General features: G+C 30.2%; 1 long non-coding RNA gene across 1 annotated transcript; it reads right to left on the bottom strand.

The window, feature by feature from the left end:
• Positions 1-2,445: 2,445 nt before the first annotated feature.
• On the bottom strand, positions 2,446-3,441 carry LOC121238055. Its single transcript, XR_005935076.1, has 2 exons — positions 3,156-3,441; positions 2,446-2,638 (listed from the first exon to the last, which is right to left on the bottom strand). It is a non-coding gene; the product is annotated as an uncharacterized LOC121238055 (long non-coding RNA).
• Between the last annotated feature and the right edge of the window lie 3,336 nt (positions 3,442-6,777).

The raw sequence follows: 6,777 nt of genomic DNA, 5'->3' as shown, positions 1-6,777 counted from the left end.
ATTTTGAGCAAATCTTCAATGTTTATCACCAGAAACACTAGCCAGGCAACACGAATGTCTATTTCTCAGCGGTTGCCCTACAAAGAAACATCAACTAGAATAAAATATTTGGGATTACATACTTCTTTCGGTAGAAGCAAAAATGAAAATTGCAGTGATATATTGAGCAAAGTGGGAAAAAAATTGGAAGACTGGAAGTCAAAGCTACTAGCCCAGGTAGGCAGAACCATGTTAATAAAATTTGTGGTAAGTACGATACCAACATATCATATGAACACTTTCTAAATACCAAAATCAGTCTGTAAAACTCTAGATATAGCTTTCAAAAATTTTTGGTGGGGATTCTCGAAAGACAAAACTCATAATTTGACACTAAAGTCCTGGAAATCTATTTGTCAACCGAAGAAAGAAGGCAGCCTTGTTATCAGATTGATGGAAAAGATGAATCAAGCTATGCTAGGAAAAGCAGGATGGGAATTAAGCGGACCTGGAAATGGCTTGTGGCACTAAATTCTAATTGCTAAGTATTTGAAGAATACAACATTTTGAGAAGCTTCGCAGAAAGCGCCAAATGCATCCATATGGAAAGGAATACTTAAAACAAAAGATTTGCTCAAAAAATGTTGATGTTTCCAAATTTATAATGGAGAATCAGTAAATATCTAGTTGGATCCATGGATTCCTTCTCTGATCAATTTCAAACCACAACCAATCCAAGGTATGGATCTACAACATCCAACTATTACAGTTTCTGATCTCATACAAATAAACCCTCAGATTTGGGATGTGCCAAAAATGCGAGATCTTTTTTATTAGGAAAGCATATCAGAAATACAAGAAATTCCACTACCAATATGAACAAATGAGCAGGACAAAGTGGTTTGGACTTTAAGCCACAATGGGAAATATTTAGTTAAATCTGCGAATCATGCAACAATGCTAGATCAAGTTTCAACTCAGCAAAACCCCTCAATAGCACTTTTCAAGCCAATATGGAGCCTTAAAATCCATGATAGTCATAAATTACTGATTGGGAAACTTCTTTGGAATATTCTACCTACTAGAACAAGACTTGGTGAAATCATCTCCTACCAAGAAACAAAAGAATGTGTATTTTGTAACCATGAGAAAAATAACTCTAATGCACCTTTTTGTTGATTGCCCAATCAACAAAATTCTATGGTAACAGAGCAGTTGGCCTTTAAACCTTGTAAATTTGCCAATTGTTTCTATATCAGACTGGATTCAAATGGTTATCTATTCGGGAAAAGAGCTGGGAATTCAAAAAGAGGAAAATGTACCACTTTCAACTATTTGCAGTCATAATGATAGATTTTATTTAGAGGAAAAGAAATGATATCATTCATAATCACACTTCTTTTTCAATTGAGGAGACAAATATTCAGATCAAGCACATCTATGAAGACTATAAAGAAGCGTGGAAGGGAAAAATTGATCAACAAAGCAAAGAAGATAAATGGTATCCGCCTCTACCAAACTATCAAAGTTTCTCTTTCGATATAGCAGTACGTGATCAATTTTCAGTAGTCTCAGCAATTCAAAGAAATTATAGTGGAGATATTCTAGGCATAATAATAGAAAATGTACAAACCACTATCCTTTTAATTGCAGAAGCACAAGCAGCACTGTTTGCGTCCAATATGGCTTTATCTCAAAGTCTTGCTATAGTAGAAGAAGATTCCCAATCAGTGATCACATCCACGGAAAGCCCAGATACCTCTACATTCTGAAAAATTTCAACTATTATTGAGGACATTTAGCACATAGCCAATCTCCATCAAGACTGAAAATTTACTAAAATACATCGATCTCAAAATCGATTTGCGCACTCAATTGCACAATAGGCAGCTACCAATCATATTTTTGGAAGCCTACCTTTAGATAAAATTCCTAGATATTTTTTGTATATTGATAGTGGAAAAGATCCTCCTTAAACTTTGTATCTTTCTTTAATCTATAATATGTTTGATTATCTTTGTATGCTTAATATTTTTTAAATGTATTAAAATGTACGAGATTTGTGTTCAGTTTATATATATATATATATATATATAGATATATATATCATAATGTGCTGGATTTAGCATTATTCAAAAGGATAAAATGACAAACTTTCGTTTCTTTTTTGTTTCTACTTCAAGAGTGCCTGGATCTCCCTTGCCAAGGGTTCCGCTCGCCTATAAACTTTCCTCAAGAACAAACGAGACAGCTAATTAATGTCCAGAAGTACAACGATGTAGCCAACTATATATATATATATACAACGGGAAGAGGGGGGGTCGAACCATGTTCTCCGTTTTGGAGATATGGATCTTGCCATAGGCCGTTGGCTACATATATATACACTAGTAAAGGGCAAACACGTTCATTGCACGTGTGCCCAATTGCATAATATAAAAAATATTTTTAAAAATAAGAACTTTTTGTAAAAATATGTAATAATAAAAAATAGATTAATATATATATAATTATGAAATGAAATAATTTTATCCATATTTTAAGATTTTCTCATTGATCATAAAAAATATCACATATATTATCTACAGAATATCCATGACTGTAGATCCAAAAGCGACTATTAGAGTTGATGTGCTATCATCATACGTTTTTAAATAAACTTGATATCTAATAATAGTAAATAAATTATTATTTATTGACATTAACAATTAATATATTATAATTATAATGTAAACATTTTGAACTCCAAAGCGACTATTAGAGTTGATGTGCTATCATCATACGTTTTTAAATAAACTTGATATCTAATAATAGTAAATAAATTATTATTTATTGATATTAACAATTAATATATTATAATTTTAATGTAAAAATTTTGAACTCCAGAATATAAGAAAAAATGTTTACCTTGATTGTGAAGTCTCTATTTTTTTGCAACTATAACATAAAACATTCTCATTTTTTTCATATTCAATTGTTTCGTTGCAATTTTTACATGGCATATAATAAAATAGTTGATGTAATAAAATTTAAGTATATGCACAGTCTAAAATCTAAAACACAAACATCGGATTTATCAAAATATTGTTCTTCAAAAAGTAAATACGACAAAATATCTTAAGTTTTGGGCTTCACTCTTTTCTCTAGATTCCAATTTTTATCTTGGTTGTGACGACATTTGAAATCCTTTATATCATCGAGTATCTTTGTGATACATTGGTCAGTTGTCTCAAGACATTCCAAGATAGAGGGCTTAGGCGAGCTTATAATCATTTTAGGCACAATCCTTTCCGGATGAGTTGCTATCATTTTGCAATTTTCCATCGAGATTTTCTAATCCTGTTACAACTTTTACCATTTCGGATGAGAAATAGAAGTGGAAACTACCACAGTGAGATTTCGAGAAATCTTAATAAGTACACAAGAAACATATTACAGATATCATAGGCATATAAAGTAAACACAAATAAATGTATGGACATGTATGCATGACATAAAACTTTGGGTGTATGCATCATGAACTTTAATTTCTTATAAAAATAATATTTCTTATCTTATTTTTAAACCACTTTTTTTTCTTTTTCTTCTATTTTTCTTTTTGCAACTATAAATGGACAGATTTATGTCTATATTTTTAGAATTTTTTTATTATTTACAATACATATATTATACACATGATCTGCATAATATTTATAACTATAATACGACGACTTACAAGAACCAAGTCACAACTTTGAGATGTATGCGGGCCAACTTTTATAATTGTCGAGCATTCCAACCTAGCTATCAAAGTAGTTGAATGGGTTTTGTTCCTGGTCTTCGCCGTGCCTATTCACACCAGAGTTCGACATGTTGGTTAAATGAATAGTCACATACATTTTAGATGTAAAGTGTATTTTGAAGTGTATGATATGACTATATAACTATTTATTCAGTCAACCTGTTAAACTTTGGTGTGAATAGGCATGGCGAAAACAAGAAGCAAAACTCATTCAGCTGCTTTGATACTTAGGTTGGGATGATTGACGATTATAAAAGTCGGCCGTATACATCCCAAAGTTGTGACTTAGTTCTTGTAAGTTATTGTATTATAGTTATAAACATTATACAAATCATGTGTATAATATGTATTGTAAACAATAAAAAAATTCTAAAAATATAGACATAAATCTGTCCATTTATAGTTAAAATTGCTATGTTATGGTTATGAAGTAGCCAATCTGAATCTTAAGTTGAATTATGAGATGTTAATATTATTTTTTTGTCAGATGTGGAAATCTATTTGTTTGTGACACATATGTTTGTTGTCTTAAACCTTTTGTGACATATTCAAATTCGAATTCTGAGATGTTTGAAGTCTGAAAATGTTAATATTATTTCTATGTGAGATGTGGAGATTTATTTTTTTGTGACATATATGCTATGATATTAAATTTGAAATTTTAGATGTTTTGAGATAATAAAAAATATAATGAGTAAAATAACAGATCTACAGATTTTCAAAAAAATAAGAAAAATCAAAATTGTTCCAAAAAAATCAAAACTGAACCGTAACAAACAATCAATTTTCTAAATTTAACAGCATGCATTGTTCCAAAGTCACAACCCAATTCAAAAGTTCATATCCTTCATCTACATTTCATCACAACCAACCTCTAATCTCCATATTTTAAGAGAAGATAAGAAAACAACAGTGTGAAGAAGGTAATTATTTATAAAAAATAGGAAATATGATTTTAAACAATAAAATCATACTGTCGTTGCTATATAGATTTCAAGCTTTTGGAACAGTGTGAAATGTCAATAATTTATTTTGACTACAGGTGTATATATATAAATTAAAAAAAAATGAATAACATTTTCTTAAATAATGTAGAAAGGAATATACCAGAAAGTAGATGAGGAGTAAAAGAACAGTGAAAATAGAAGAAATTGACAACAATTGGAACGAGAAACAATAAAGTAAGAACAAAAGCAGCAAATCTGTAAAAAAAAATACATTAGAAAATATTAGATCTATATTAATAAAATATATATTTTTACTTTATGAAGATTTATAATTATATTAATAAAATTATTATTGTTAAACCCACAAAGTCGTTCAAAATTACTATAAAAACAGTAAACTATTATACAAAATGGCACCGTTCTGAGCACAAACTGTCTAACCCACCCCATCCCAATTTAAATACGGCGTCGTTTTCATTAAGAGGAAATCCTAATTCTACATCCACCACTATAAATACATTATTACCCAAATCTGCCTCCATTTCGTCCATTCCAGATTCTTCTTCCCGTCTCTCTCTCTCCCTTTCTTTCTTCTTCTCCTTCTCTCATCTCTTCCATTTTTGTCTCTTTCATTTCCGTCTAATCTCTCTCACACAGCTCCTCTCTCTTGTTATTGCATCTTTCTCTCTCCCTTTCTTTCTTTTTCTCATCTCTCTTCTTCTCCTTCTCTCGTGTCTTCCCTTTCCGTCTAATCTCTCTCTCACAGCTCCTCTCTCTTGTTCTTGCCGGTCACTGCCTCTTCTCTCAACAGAGAAACAAAAATCACCACTTTTGTTTTCGAAATCCTAGGAATCTCAAGCTCCAACTTTCAGATCTAATAATTTTTCTTTTTGTTCTTTTGTTTGATGTGTGTTGTTTTGATCAATCTATTTTTTTCCTTTCTATGTGATTGTTTGTTTATTCCGCATAAATTGTTTTTTGAACGCACAGATTTGAGATTTTTTTTTCTCAGATTTCGATTTTTTTTCTATTTCTATTTTTTTTTTTTGTGTCATGGATTGTTGTGGTGAATATTTTGTGCAGGAAATTTTTTTTTTTAACGAATGCTTATACAGATCTCTAGATCTGTAAAAATCACCACCTGTATTCCTTTTTATTTTCTGATTTTTCTCAAGTTTGTTTTTCAAAACTGTATGAGTTTGAAGCCCCATCTTTCAGATTTGCCTTTTTTTTTCTTTAATAATTTTGTTCTTTCGCTTGATTTGTGCTAGGTTGTTCTTCTGGGTCTGTTTGGTCTCTTTCTATGTGATCGTTGCTTTATTTCATATAAATAATTTTTTCTCAACGCACGCAAATCTCAGATTCTATCTTCTGATTTTTATTTTTTTTGCAATTCTATTTTTTTTTCAAATGCATAAAGATCTCTAGATCTGTTCTTCAGATCTCTCTCTGCGATCATTTTTTTTTTTGGCAGGTATTTTTTTTCTTTCAATAGATATAATGATTTATTTCTTTGATTTCATTTTTTTGTTTGTTATTTTGTTTTATTTTTTTGTTTTGGGTTGCAATGGTGATTTTTTTTTTTCGTTGAAGGGCTTTTTTATTTCAAATCCCGACAGATCTGTAGATATGTTATACTAGTTTAAAAATGTTAATATTTCCTTATTTTGTTTCTATATATTTTTTTGTAGCCTTTTCTTTAACAACTATCGTTTTCATATCTTATTTTGGGTTGCAGTGATGATTTCTTTCGTTGAAGGTCCTTTTCTCGTTAATATTTCCTTAATTTGCATACGTAGCAACCATGTGATAAATGGTTTGTAGTTTGCATTTAAGGGATAACCATATGTTGTTTTATTCTTTTAGTTTATAGTCTGTAGTTTTTTAAGTTGCATGTGTAGTAACTATCTCATAAACACTTTGCGGTTTGCATTTTAGCATATGTGTCCAGATGAGAATTTTATTTTATAAATTTTAGAGATGACCATATGAAGTTTTATTCTTCTAGTTTGTAGTCTGTAACTTTTTAATGTGCATGTGTAGTAAGTATCTAATAAACACTTTATAATT

Source organism: Juglans microcarpa x Juglans regia, chromosome 7D (genome assembly GCF_004785595.1).
Source record: "Juglans microcarpa x Juglans regia isolate MS1-56 chromosome 7D, Jm3101_v1.0, whole genome shotgun sequence".
Taxonomy (NCBI): Eukaryota; Viridiplantae; Streptophyta; class Magnoliopsida; order Fagales; family Juglandaceae; genus Juglans; species Juglans microcarpa x Juglans regia.
Note: the sequence above shows the minus strand (reverse complement) of the source record. Positions and strands in the feature narration are given on the sequence as shown.